Source organism: Pelodiscus sinensis, chromosome 3 (assembly GCF_049634645.1).
Source record: "Pelodiscus sinensis isolate JC-2024 chromosome 3, ASM4963464v1, whole genome shotgun sequence".
Lineage (NCBI taxonomy): Eukaryota > Metazoa > Chordata > Testudines > Trionychidae > Pelodiscus > Pelodiscus sinensis.
The window spans coordinates 119,883,672-119,897,930 of record NC_134713.1 but is presented as its reverse complement, the minus strand read 5'-3'; the positions used below and the strand labels follow the sequence as shown (position 1 = coordinate 119,897,930).

The 14,259-nt window shown below is 46.1% G+C and overlaps 1 protein-coding gene across 2 annotated transcripts in view; it reads left to right on the top strand.

Moving 5' to 3' along the window:
* The first annotated feature begins 10,387 nt into the window (after positions 1-10,387).
* Positions 10,388-14,259, top strand: part of FRMD1 (FERM domain containing 1) — a 63,455-nt gene continuing 59,583 nt past the window's right edge. The window contains exon 1 of one of the 2 annotated variants that reach the window (XM_075924662.1): positions 10,388-10,592. The gene's annotated coding sequence lies outside the window, so the exon portion shown is untranslated. Of the gene's footprint in view, positions 10,812-14,259 lie in introns of both variants that reach the window. The other variant, XM_006122927.2, reaches the window with a different exon arrangement.

Genomic DNA, 14,259 nt, shown 5'->3' with positions numbered 1-14,259 from the left:
TTGCAAGTGTATGTGATATCTTTCTTCAGTTGTGTTGTGTGTCATTGCTACACATTGTTAAACAGTTGCTGCATTGCCACCCAGAGGTGGCTGCATTTCGGTGAGGAATAAAATGGTTCCCACTTGTGAAGCACTTTTAGAACCTTTGGGTACCTCTACAAAGCAGGGCTACAGTCAAACTAAACTACGCAACTTCAGCTATGTTAATTGCATAGCTGAAGTCAAAATAGCTTAATTTGACTTTTGGTGCTGTCTACACAGCAGGAAGTAGAAGGAAGAAAACTCTTCCTTTGACTTCCCTTACTCCTTGTGAAATGAGGGTCACAGGAGTCAGAGTAAGAAGTCCTCCAGCTCGACATTATTTCAACATAAAGGCTTGCAGTTTAGATGCGCTTTTTGTTATTTCAGAATAACGTCAGTTATTCCAGAATAATGTTGCTGTGTAGACGTACCCTTTGCGATTAAAGGCATTATTGTAAAGATATTGTGCCAATTAAAAGCGATGGTAATATGACAAAATCCAATACCAACATCATTCTCTAGTCTTCATGTCAGAAAACAGGGCAGAGCTTTGACACATACTGTGAATTTTTACAATCTGGGGAACAGAAGCTTTTTTACCTCTATCTGCCTCCCTGCTCCTACCCAAAAAGACATCATGACTCACATTTAGTGTGTGTATCCAGTTTCTGCCCAGAACACGTTTCGAAAATTAAAGAAAGGATAAGGAACCAATCTTCAATACAGAATTAGACCAAGGCAAAGATAGCAGTTATTAGTTCATGGCTAAAGCAGCTCTGAGATATGGGTTTGATTACTGATATGAAGGATCTAGTCTGGTTGAGACAAACTGTTCTCATAACACTTCAACCTAAAATGAAAATTGTACCTAGCGCAGAACTCAAGTACATTACTCACACGTATACTAATTCATAGGGGTTTAGTTTTAAAGTTTTAATAAATGTAAATGGAACAAGCAAACTAAGTCTATCCGGTAATATTTAATTTACAGAGTCTGGCTCAATATAATTAAAAGTTGAAGGATGAGGTGGCTATATTATTTCTAGGAGTTGGTCTGCAATCCACTGAAAACAAAAATCACGTGTTGTAATAAACCATTTCAGGTGCGCTCCTGGCTTGAGCTGTCTAGGTGCATGTGTAATTAGAATAAGAATTTAATTATAAAATAAGAGATTATAACGTGGCATTATCATAATAGAAGGTTTTTGCATTTTATGTAATGTAAATCAACAGTGTTTGGAATAGGTCCAATCACATTAAAGCACTGTGTGATTTTATAGACATTATATATCTGTGTATATATTTTAGAGGTTTCTGTCTGTTTGCATATCGATCTGCGAGTCTTTTCAAGAATTCCTACTAAAAGGTAAGAGCTAGGGCCACCAAATTTGGTATGCAGCTTCTTTTTCTCCTAGCTTAAAGCAAGGTCAGGCTTTGGTTGTACCAGAACAACCAGAAGCCCCAGGAAAGGGTCCGTTTTCCATAACATGCAAAGGGAGGGGGTGCTGTTCGGAGAGACACAATTTTGAGAGTAGCTATTGAGGGGAGTGAGCCAGCAGGGGAGAGCTATCCTGCAGAGTATCCACTGGGGGCCAGCTGTACCACTAAAGGGATGGTCTGCAGGACTGGGGTTCTGCCAATTGGCTTGCCAGCATACCCGGTAAATAGCCCCCTACCCCAAACCCTCCCTCCCCACGCAGCCCGTGGCTGCACCACCAGTGGGGGAGGGAAGAAAATGCTACTGGTGGCTGGAAGGAACTGGGGTGAGAGAAAAGGCTCCTGGCAGCTGTGGGAACTGTGGGGAGAGAAAAAGCCCCTAGCTGCCCTGGGGGAGAAGGACTGGGGGGAGAGGAAAGGTCCCCAGTGGTCAGGGGTGAGGGCTGTGTACTACCCTAAGACTTTGTCTAAGCCTATGGTAGAATTTGTGCAGACGGCAGATCATTACTGTTTCACATACAATACATATGTATACAATAATGTACAATCATAACTGCCATCATCATTAACTTAGGGTTGAAAGACCCTAATAATGATCTTTTTAACATTACATCACTCTGTGATGCTCAGATTCTGAACAATTTGCATACAGAATGCCTAATGACATTGTACACAACATTTCATGTTAGAAAGTCAGAATGTTTTAGAAAAAGTCCACTACATGGCAGCCAGTTCAACACTTTGTTTAAGATTCATTCCATGCCCTCTTCTGTTAATAGCCCAGATCAGCTCTTTTTTGAATGGATGACCTATTATTTGATTTGCCATTGATTCCCTTTCCTAACCAACTGCCTGTCAACTAAATGCGATAAGTAAGAATGCCTCAGATTTCTGACTTCTGAGTCATCCTCTCATGACTTGATCAGCTTGAAGCCAGCTCCAGCTCTTGGAGATCATTGTGAAAACTCCCTTTGTTTCTAAACACAACAAATGGATATTTTCCTCACAATAGGCACTATATAAATATAGTCATACAAATATTTCACACTTATACAGTGAGTGCCAGGCCTTATGTTTTTCAAATTACATACGCTGCAGGATGGTGCAAAGCTCAATTCTTCCTTCAGCATTGTGGAATCTTTTCATATGTACAAATAATAGGACTTTGAGGTTCAGTTAAGAAATCTGCACATGTAAATCTTGACACTTGCACAAAGTCCAACTGACTTCAGTAAGATTGTGCATGAACAAGTTACAAGAATAGATCTATTTGCTGGATCACACCTCTGGCTTTTAACAGCTCCAGAAATTCCCCCTTCCAGCCCCAAGAATACGCTCTTTCGCTCTCTCTCTCTCTCTCTCTATATATATATAAATGTTTTTCTTGTGAGACTACAGAGAGATGTAATCATGTCTCCTCTGTGGGACGAAGAGAGCCAGGGCTGGCACCATCTCGGCCCAGCAATCAGGGGAAGGGCACAGGCTAGGGTTGCCATGCCTCGGCCTGGTCCTCCTCTACAGCTGGAGGGAGAGCCGTGGATTGGCGAGCGTAGTGAGCAGGGGATGCAGCTCTCTGGTTTACTTTAATAACATGAAGGGCTGAGTCAACTCTTTCAAGATTTGAAGCTGTGGTTCCTCCAAGTTGTTTGAGACTTAGAGAATTTCAATGTCTCCTTCAATAAAAACTAATCTGAAGTGATCTCATTTATTGCCCAGTTTGATAATTCTCAAGGTATTGATGGTTTTTTCCAGGATTGTCATACAATGTTTTTATATAATGGAAAACATAATTGCTGTAATCCAGAATCATTACCACAAGATATAGGTTATAATATACTCTGTATATGTCACCACAATGCTTGTTTTCATTTTGCAGAAGTACACAGTGTCACAGGATGCTGGTCTGTAACCTTGTTCACGGATGTAATATATATTTCCAGCCAGTGTTCTCTTTAACCTGAGCACTTGGGCAGCCATCCAGGAGAAATTCAAATGCTGCCCAGCTGATTAGTAGAGCTCCCGCAGCCAGCACCATGTGTTTCTACTGGTGGTGCATAACTGCACATGCCTTGGTGTGCATAACACAATTTATTCTGCACATGGATGAAAAAATTTAGAGGAAACATTTTTTCCAACGATCAAAAATGCAATAGTGCTGGAAATATACCGAACTGATTGCTTATATTTCAAATGTCTAAACTGACTGCTACAAAGCGTGGTCTTGTGATTAAGGCACTCAACTAGAACTTAACAGATCCATGACTGTTTCCACATGTGTGAACTTGGGTAAGTCTCTTTGGGTATGTCTACACTACAGCACTAATTCGAACTAACTTAATTCGAATTAGTTAATTCGAACTAAGCTAATTCGAACTAGTGCATCTAGACCTAAAAATTAGTTCGAAATTAGCATTTTGCTAATTCGAACTAGCATGTCCACATTGAGTGGACCCTGAACCGAGGTTAAGGATGGCCGGAAGCAGTGCCGGCAGGGCATCAGATTAGGACTTAGAGCGTGGAGCTGCTGTCTCAGGCTAGCCAAGGGCTGTGCTTAAAGGGACCCAACCCCCACCCCGGACAGACAGTTCTCAGGGGTTCCCCGCCTGCAAAGCAGTCCTGGCTTGGAGTGCCCTGAGTGCCCACACTCGGCACATCACAGCACTCAGCCATCAGCCTGGCTGCACTTGCTGCAGGCTGCCATCCGGGGGGTGTTCAGTTGGGGGGCTGCAAGAGAGCTTCCACCCCGAGGAGCCCACAGAGCAACCCCAGTCCTCCCTATCGGGGGCTCGTACCCCATTCCTCCCTCATCTCCTTCCACTTACCCCTCCCTAGCCCCCCTTCCTGATGTACAAAATAAAGGACACGTGTGTTCAAAAATAGAAACTCTCTTTATTGAACAAAACTCGGGGAGACTGGGAAAAGGAGGTGGGAAAGGGGAAGAGAGAGGGTGGGAGAGGGGAGGGCAACTAAAATGATCAGGGGTTTGGAACAGGTCCCATATGAAAAGAGGCTAAAGAGACTGGGACTTAATCATAGAATCATAGAATAATTGGTTCGACTTCTCAGCTTAGAAAAGAGGAGACTGAGGGGGGATATGATAGAGGTCTATAAAAGCACGAGTGGTGTGGAGAGGGTGCATAAAGAAAAGTTCTTCATTAGTTCCCATAATAGAAGGACTAGAGGACACCAAATGAAATGAATGGGCAGCAGGTTTAAAACTAATAAGCAAAAGTTCTTCTTCACACAGCACGTAGTCAACCTGTGGAACTCCTTGCTGCAGGAGGCTGTGAAGGCTAGAACTATAACAGAGTTTAAAGAGAAGTTAGATAAAGTCATGGAGGCTGAGTCCATGGAGTGGTATTAGCCAGGGGATAGAAATGGTGTCCCTGGCCTCTGTTTTGGAAAGCTAGAGATGGATGGCACAAGACAAATGGCTTGGTTATTGTCTTCGGTCCATCCCCTCTAGGGTAGCTGGTGTTGGCCGCTGTCAGCAGACAGGCTACTGGGTTAGATGGACCTTTGGTCTGACCCTGTACGGCCGTTCTAAGCTCAGGGCTCAGGGTCGGGGGTCTCACTGGACCACCTTGATTTTCATGCAAACCGGCTCCTGGGTGGCCACTTTCCTGTGCCTAGTGTGGAGGTCGTGGATGAGGTCCACGATCTCCGCACTAGACCAGGCGGGCGCCCGCCTATTGCGGCCCCGAGCAGGCTCCTGGGAGCCACCAGCGGTGGAGGGCTGGGTGGCAGCGGGTGGCTGGTTCGTGCTGTGCCAGGTGCAGGGTCTGCTGGCTGGGTGCTGGCAGGCGTGCACCTGGCATGAGCACCGTAGCCAGACCGTGCCCCTTTAAGCCTCCGGGGCCAGGAGGGGGGCCGACGAGTTTCCCTGGTGGTGCCCAGAGTGGCCACCAGGGCAAGCTGGGGAGGGCTAGCCTCCCACTAGTTTGAATTAAGTGGCTACACAGCCCTTAATTCGAACTAGTTAATTCGAACTAGGCATTAGTCCTCGTGGAATGAGGTTTACCTAGTTCGAATTAAGCGCTCCACTAGTTCGAATTAAGTTAGAACTAGCGGTTTGTATGTGTAGCGCCTATCAAAGTTAATTCGAACTAACGTCTGTTAGTTCGAATTAACTTTGTAGTGTAGACATACCCTTAATCTGACAACACCTCAGCTTTCCATCTATAAAATGGAGATAATATTTCATTTCTCATTTTGTCTGGTGTGTCAATTTACAGTGTAATATCTTGGGACTATACAATTTCTCATTATGTTTGCACTAGAACACTTACCTGGCATTGCTTGAGTCCTTCTGGGCAAGGGGCTGGGGGCATGGGAGGCACAAGAGTGGGGGCAGGATGTTGGGTATGTGGGGAGGCTCAGGGCAGGGGACTGGGTATGTGGGGGTGCATGAGTCAGGGTGAGGGGAGGTCCTGGTAGGAGGCAGGAGGCATGGGTGGTAGTGCATGAGTCAGGGTTGGGGGGTGAGGAGGGAATCCTACTGGGGTTGCAGGAGTCAAAGCAGGAGTTTAGGTGGGGGGAGGCCTCAGGGCAGGAGGGGGGGTTACCTGCTGGCTGCCCCCTGGGGCTAGGGAAGGGGGGGGAAACCACATGACCTGCCCAGAGGCTGCTGTGGCTGGGATGCTTGCTGTACCCCTGTGGTCATTCACGAGTATAACTGTCCCTGCTATATCACCTCTTTCTGTTTGATGGAAAACAATCACATGCCACACGTGTCCCATTGTCCTGGTACAATGAACCCTGGTCTTGCTTTAAGTATGATAAGAGGAAGTTGCATGACAAATTTGATGGTCCTAACTCTTACCATTTAGGGAGGAGTTCTTGAACAAATGGACTCATGAATGGACATGCACACGCACACGCACACGCACAAATTCTCTTGAATATATAATAAATAATGCAAAGCACAATGGGAGCCTCAAACTCAGTTGGGTTCTTTCGTGTTGTTTTAATAATCATTATTATTAATTATAAAGTAACTCTGCACTTGAGAACATGCCACCAGCTGTCCCCTCTCTTTTATACCAAGGAGTCTCCAGTTGTAGTACTATGTAAGAAACAAGATGATCTCTCAGGTAGCCTGAACTCAACCCATTTATGACATTATAAATAAAAAATAACCCTTAAATTTTACTTCAAAATGAATAATCATCAATTAAAATATTGGAAAAAAAATAGACTGCTGAATTTTTCTCCAGACAAAAATGTGCAAAATGGCTTGGTTATAGTCATGTAAGGTTCAGTAAATATGCAAATATTCGAGGTGGTAAACACACAGAAAATTCTCATCAATCCACATTCAGAAGAAATGATTGCACAGCACCTTTATTGTGTAGCCTCTCCTGTTCCCTGGCCCAATGTAAGGTTGTTCCAGAGAGGGGAAGCCTCCCTTGTGACTTTTTACACAACTTTGAGAAACTGGGCCTGAGGCTCCTTTGTGTGCTCTGCATTGTGTGTCAGTGAGTATTCACATCAGACCAGACCTACTCAAACCACCAGGAACATGTTTTATTCTGTGACGAACATAGAATAGGATTACAGTCCAGCAGCCATCTCTCTGCTTGCAGCTTATGTGCTCCCATCTGAGGGTACGTCTAGACTACAGAGCTTTTCTGGGATACCTCCAATATCCCGGAAAAGCTCTGCCACATCCAAGGAACACATCTGCTTTTCTGACATTTTTTTGGGAAAAGCAGACGCGTTTTTTCAATATCCCTATAAAGTTCATTTTACAAGGAAGAAGAGATGTTCCCAAAGAGGTTTTTTTTTCATCATTTGGCCCCGTATAGATAGGCTAAATGTTGAAATAGCCTCTTTCAGAAGAAAATCAGAAAAAGACAGCCTAAGTCAGTGCTAGACCTTCTGGGAAGGCAGAGGGTACATCCTGAAAGGAACCAGGAAGTTCTCCCAACATGCCACAGTTTGTAGTCCGCAGCTTGTAGTTCGCATAGCTGCTGATGAAGCACACTGGACCTCGGTTTACACTTACCAAGTACAGATAATGAAAAAGGGCTTTAGCAACTGCAGCTACATGAGCACCTATCCAATCTATCTAGCTTGAGAAAGCTCTCAGGACACCTGACCCGCTGTCCATCACACCTCTTTTCATATATTTTAGACAAAAAGGTCTGAACCAGCATATCAAGGCAGCTCAGTAAATCTCTTCTAGGGACTGCAAACATGTTATCAAAGTCATATAATTAAACGATCAATGAAAAATGACAAACCTAAAAGAATCAGCATGAGCATCTAACTTCCATCCACCTCCAGGAGCAGATTGTCAGTTAATGTAAGCAGTGAAGTTTTCAGATCATGTCTGGGCATGAAACAAGATTAGCTAGAGTCAAGCAAATTTGAGAACTGCAGAGCTTTCTCACAACAACCTACTTGGCCACTCTTTCCCCAAAAAAGGAGACATCCCAGACCAGTTGATACTTAGGGAGACCATGAATGTCATAGTGATAGAAATGTAGCCATATTAGTCTGGTGTACCTGAAACAAAAAACAGGACTATATAGCACTTTAAAGACTAACTTTAAAGACTAATGTTAGTCTTTAAAGTGCTACATAGTCCTGTTTTTTGTTTCATGAATGTCATAAGATGTCTTTTTTGAGCAGAGGCAGAAGCAACACTGGGGTGGGAATAGGGATGTTAATGGCTAGCCAGCTAACCATTTAACCGATAAGCAATTGTTCATCAGTTAACAGTCCTGGTTAACTATAACAACCCCCACCCCTGCCATCATGTGCTCTGCATTTAAAACTCAGACCAGCAAGCTGGCTCAGTCCCAGCCTGCCTGTTTAAGTTTTCAATGAAGAGCATGCAGAGGAGCTGCCTGCCACCCTGCACTGCTGCCTCCAATACAGCAGCTCCTCTGATACAGAGGCAGCAGTGTGGGGCAGCAAGCAGGAGCTGGTCCATACAGAGAGCCTGTCTGCCACTCTGCACTGCTGCCTCTGTATGAGAGGCAACAGTGTGGGGTGTCAATAGCCTCTGTCTGCAAGGGGCCCAAGCTCCCAGCAGACAGAGGCTGCTCTGGCATTCCACAGACAGCTTGCTGCGGACAGGGGCTGCTGCCTGTGTGTCAGAGGCAGCAACGCAGGGCAGCAAGAGAGAGCCAGTCTGTGGTTTTTAAACAGCCTCCCCTCATGGACTGGTTTCCACCTGTTACCCTGTACTGCTGTCTCTGATACAGAGGCTGCAGCCTGGGGAAGCAAGAGGCTCCCCAGGAGCGCACTGGCTGCCAGCCCTGCTCCCGGGGGGTATTGAGGGACTGTGTAACCGCTAAGAAATTTAGCGGTTACACGATTATGAAAATAACTGCTTTCTAACATCCCTAACGAGGGCACATGCCAGTTTTTGTATCGTTAATACACTTTTTTTTTACTATCCAGTCTATGGCAATGCTACGCAACATTGGAGATAAAACGCAGCCTTGTTTCATGATGTTGTTCACACTAAACTACTCTGGTTCCCTTACAAAGTGTTTCATTTACGTCACTGTTCATGGCCTTAATGTTAATAACTTTAGCTGAGATTCTGTAGGATTGAAGACTATTCCACTAGGATGTCTGTGCAGGCTGTCAAATTCTTTTTGGAAATCAGGGTACTTGATGATGAGAGGAGCTTACCATTCTATACATTATGAGGGTCCTTACTGTAAAGATCTGATCTAAAAAGGATCTCTCAGGACTGAATCCACCCTATATTTCTAGCTTTGCAAAGGACTGCTAAAATGTTGGAGATTTTTGAGACTTACCAGAGAAATTCTCCAAAAGCTAGATAGTAAATATGCCCTATACATATACTCCCACAACCATGTTTTCACTCTGGCCCCCACCCCCTCCAGGAAACCCACTCCTCCTCCTCCTTGCCACTCCCATCAGTCCAACCATTCCAGTTTGTGCTCAGTGCTGAAAGTCTACCCAGATCCCATAAAGCAGGGGTGGGGACCCCCAGGGCTAGGAGCTGTATGCAGTCCCTGGCTTGCCTGGATCTGCCCTCCCCCAAAGCTCAGGGCCCCCTAGCATTGGGGAGCCTACACTGATGCACCAGCCCTGTCCCGTAGCCCCACTGCAGGGCTGAAACACAGTCTACTAGCCTGGGCCCCCCATGCTCTGGTGTGCAAGGGTAATGTGGGGAATGTCTTTCTCCTTCTCCGTCAGGGGCCATGTCAATGAGGGTTTTTTTAACATTTTGCTGCTCACTTGGTTTGTGGCCCCCAACTGATTTTTCTGCGGGGGGGCAGCAGCCCCTGACCCCAAAAAAGGTTCCCCACTCCTGCCATAAACAGTCCACATAGGTGGAAAGATAGCAAGTGTGAAAAATCAGGACACTTTTCCCCAAGAGGGATATAGTTGCACATATAAGACAAAAGCACCTAATAGCAGAGGGTCCCAGCAACATTAGGGTTTCTGGTCACTCTAGGGCCAACCCTGGTGGAGCAAGAGGGAGCAGCTGAGGCCGGGAAGAAGAGCCAGGTCCAGTGGGCTCCCATGAGATGCTCATGCAAGCCTCTTGTACGTGGGGGGGAAGAGTGGTTTAACCTGGGGCAGGAGAGGGATTATTCTAAGGATCTGGCAGGACAGAGGCGCTGTACGCTCGGGATAGGGGCTGCGAGGAAGGGTTGCAGCGGGGGCAGAGGCAAAGGGGGGCTGGCCCCACAGCACAGCTAGCCCGACAATGTGCCTACATTTTGCACGGGGGTGGGGCAGCGGCGCCCGGGTCCCGCCCGCACGAGCGCAGCAGGACAGAACCCCACCGCTGCCTGAAGCCCGCAGCTCGCCTGCACCCACCGCTCGGCGTTCCACGAGCCGCGCCGGACAGACACACCCGGCCGCCAACCAGGGGCGGCGGCCCGCCCACTGGCCACCCGCGCTGGCCAATCCTAGCGCAGCGCGGGGGAGGGCGGGGCGTGTGTAGCTTTCTCCCCGGGCGCCACGCGCTGCGGGCGCCGCCTCTCCACGTGCGTTGCCTTGAGAAGGCAACAAAGCGGCCCCCGCGGCGTGTTTACAGCCGCCAGCCGGCTCGGAGTGGGCAGCGCCTGGGGCTGCCTGGCCCTTCGCTGTGCAGCCTGGGCCAGCAGCAGCGCAGCAGCAGCAGCAGCCCGCGCCGCGTGAGTCTCCTTTCTGCACCGGCTGGGGCGCGCCTGGGGACGTCTCCGCTCTGCAGTCCCGTCCCCTGCTCTCCTGGGTGGCGAGGGGACCTGCCTGGCTGCAGGCTCTGAGCGCGCAGTTGCGCCGAGGCAGAGCGTTGGAGGCACCGTCCGAGAGCTGGAGCTCAGGTTCTTCCTGCGCTTGGCAAAACCCAGTTCCCTTCCTCTTACTGTAAAAAGGTGTGTGGATGTGGATGTGTATGGGGGGGGGATCGGGATCGGTTGGCTTCTGCGGTTAGTACTGAACTCTGTTGCAGAGCTACTCTTCCATTTAAAACGAAGTTTCCCATGCTGCTGTTTTCATGCAACAGGCTTGTAAAGGCCGAAGTACTGAGCGGGCTGTTGCACTGCTGCTGTACAAGGCATAAAGTTTACTGAGTCGCGTAGTGGCAGGTGTATTCACGCGATTGTCTTTTGCTTTATGTGCTTAAATGTTTAATGTATTGCTAGTTCCTAGGGTCTTTTTAGCAACCGATTTGTCCTATCGCAAGGGGTTTCCCTTGGTGGTTCTCCTTTCTGTATCTGAGCAGACTGATCAAAGCCACACACCTCTCCTGGGCTGCTTTTCGGGGTGTATTCAGGCTACTGTGTTGCTAACATTGTAGGAGCTGAAGTTTCCACCAGTTGGAACAGGTCCCCTTCTTCCCCTACCACCCCATCCCGAACATGTGTCTGGAATCCCTTGACTATATTCATTACAGGCTACTTTGTCATGGGAATGAGGTTATTCACTGATGTTATCATTGTGTTAAGTGCAATACTCAACTTTTTTTTTAAAGATACCAGGAGTAAGGTATTGAATTAAAAAACACTAAATGCAGATAAGGGGGGGGGGATTCGTGTGTGTGTGTGTGTGTGTTTATGGGCTTGTTTTACGGAATAAAATGTGTTGAGCACTTCTTTCGGTGAGACTTTAATCTCTCAATTAGCTGCCTCACTCCTGTGTGCACTTCAGCTTCTACCATTGATGTAGCTGTACCACTGGTGACTTCCACCTATGAAGTTTTGCTAGTGAAGGCAAAGCTTACGAGAACTAGGTGTTGATTCCTCTCTACTAGAAGGGACCATTTTTATGCCAATTCCTCTAACAGTTTTTTGTTAACTGGTCTGCTCTTACAAAAAGGTTAAAACAAAGCCCAGCTGAATTGAGGATTTGGATCACTTTTTGATTGGTGGTACACTTAAGGTTTGTTACTTTACACCTGTCTTCTACTTAAAACAAAAAAATCACCACCACACCTTTCTTTCCCCCCCTCCTTGAGAGCCTGTAATTGTTAGTACTACATAATGACAAATCCAAGCTTACTTCAGTGTTTTAGCCCATGTCGTCTGTTGCTTTTCTTTCTGAAAATGTTTGTGTATGGGGTCAATAAAAGGAGCTTGGGAATCTTAGAAGGGACAGATAGTAGCTAATATGAAAGTTGTTTTCACATAATTCTTTGTGTGATTTCTTTAAGCAGTAAAGGAATAGTGATGGGATGAGAGTTTGTAACAAAGAGGAATTTCAAAGTGTATGATATTGCAAAACTTTTGTTAAGATGCCAGGGTATCAAATCTAAGATCTTTGTGTAAATTTTATTAAGTATTTCTTCTGAGGAACTATCCTTCTGCACAAATGCAGATTAGCTATGACAATGTATTGTTAATATATCCTGGAGTATTTGTGTCTCTGATTTAAGGTTATTTTCTGTGGCAACCATGTGGATTGCAGACAAACAATGCTGATCATACTCAGTCCTGTCTTCGGAAGTTCTCATTTTTTGTGGTGTTGAGACTTTATTCTTAGCCTCTTCAAAAATCTTCAATGTTTCCTACTATGCCATTACCTTTTCATTTTTTTAATGAATTTTATTTTAATTAAATTGTTACACGTTATACCAATGTTAGATTCTCATTTTGGTTACTTATAGCAGATACAAACATTATTCTTTTGAGAGATTAATCCTCTAGTTACATTTATTAGTCTCCAGACTTGGAACACTTAATTGTTCTGGTACATGACTGAAATAAAACACTTGCCACAAAAATGGCGAGACTTGAAAATAAATCTCTCTGAAGTAGTATGAGATGAGATTCTTGGCATTTTGGATGCCAGTCAGCATGTTTTCATTATGCAAGCTTCTTTAGGAACATAGGGTAACTTTTTGTGTTAATCCACACACTTTAACATACTTCTTGTTATGGTTTACATTTACAACTAAAACAAATCTTGGATATGGATTGTATCTATATGATGAATAAAAACTAGTTGATATCTTTCACTTGTGAGCTGACTTTAGTCAACAATGTAGATGCATTAAGCTCTGCTGCCAAAAAGTTCAATGAATGCAAAGTTATGGTTGCTTCTAGGGTTCCCTTGCGCCTTCAAGTGCAAAGGGCACTAAACTTCTGAAAGCCTGATGGCCGGTATGCTAGGCGGGGTAAGGCACTGCTTTCCCAAATCTCCAGCCTGGTCTCATCTACACTCTGCCCCCAGAATGCCTACTGCAGGTGTTCTGGGATCATAGTGTTTCTGCCTCAGAGTGCGTGGGCCCTCCCCTTGCTCTGGGGCTAGGGAAGTAAGGTGGTGCGTGGCCCACCCTCCCTGTGGTGGGGGTGCATGGCCTGCGCAGAAGGGGTGGGGCTTTAGGAGGCACCTTAACCAACTGCCCATGTCTGAAGGCCAGGAAATAGAGATGAGTTAATGCTTCACCAGTAACCCCCAACTATGATTCCTTTGAATGGTGTCAGGGACTCCCTGTGGAAGATCACGTGACAGTGATCCTTACCAAGCATGTGAAGATCAATGGGGAGAATGGAAAACAAGATGGGGGAGGGGGTGGGATATTCTTGAGTACATAAATTATTAGAACCCATATATCTTTGACTTAAGAGGTAATTCTCAAACTGTAGTGCAGAGCAGGGATGTTAAATATCAGTTAATGTAATAGTTGGTTAACCTCATGAATTCTTATCAGTTACTATTCTATAGTCCCCAGGGATGAGACCAGCAGCCAAGTGTGCTCCAGCCTCACTCCTAGGGAGCCCTCTGCTACTCTGTGCTGCTGCCTCTTTCGAAAAACCAGCTCACCTTGTGCTGCTGCCTCTGATACAGAGGCAGCAGTGCGGGGTGGCAGCAGCCCCTGTCCAGGGGCAGGGGTCTGAGCTCCTCGACCCCATGCAAGTTGGAGCTGAGCCGGGCTGTCTGTCTGCCCGGCTCCTAATACACTTTAAATGCAGAGCTACAGCAGGGGTAGGATCCCAAATCCAGCACAAGCCCAGACTCAGCTTGGCCAGCCTGCCAAAAAATGTACCGGCAAGGGGTGTGTGTGTCGTCTATAGCATTAACCTATAAGCTTTTGTTTATTGGTAAATCGACTACACTATTCCAGACCTAGTGCAGTGTGTATGTGTGCGTGTGCCAACACTTCCAGTATTTTCTAAGGACAATGGTGGAGCACAGAAGATAGGAGAGATTCATAGCAGCATGTGGATGCCAGTGGAGATCAGGCATTCTAGTGGGTACAAAGGCTTTACAAGGGATTATGAAAATAGTTCACCCCATTATGTTGCTTGTTCCTTTTGACATTCATATTGCATGCAGGGATGTGACCATATAACTGTCTAAATGTCTAACCGATAAGTCTGG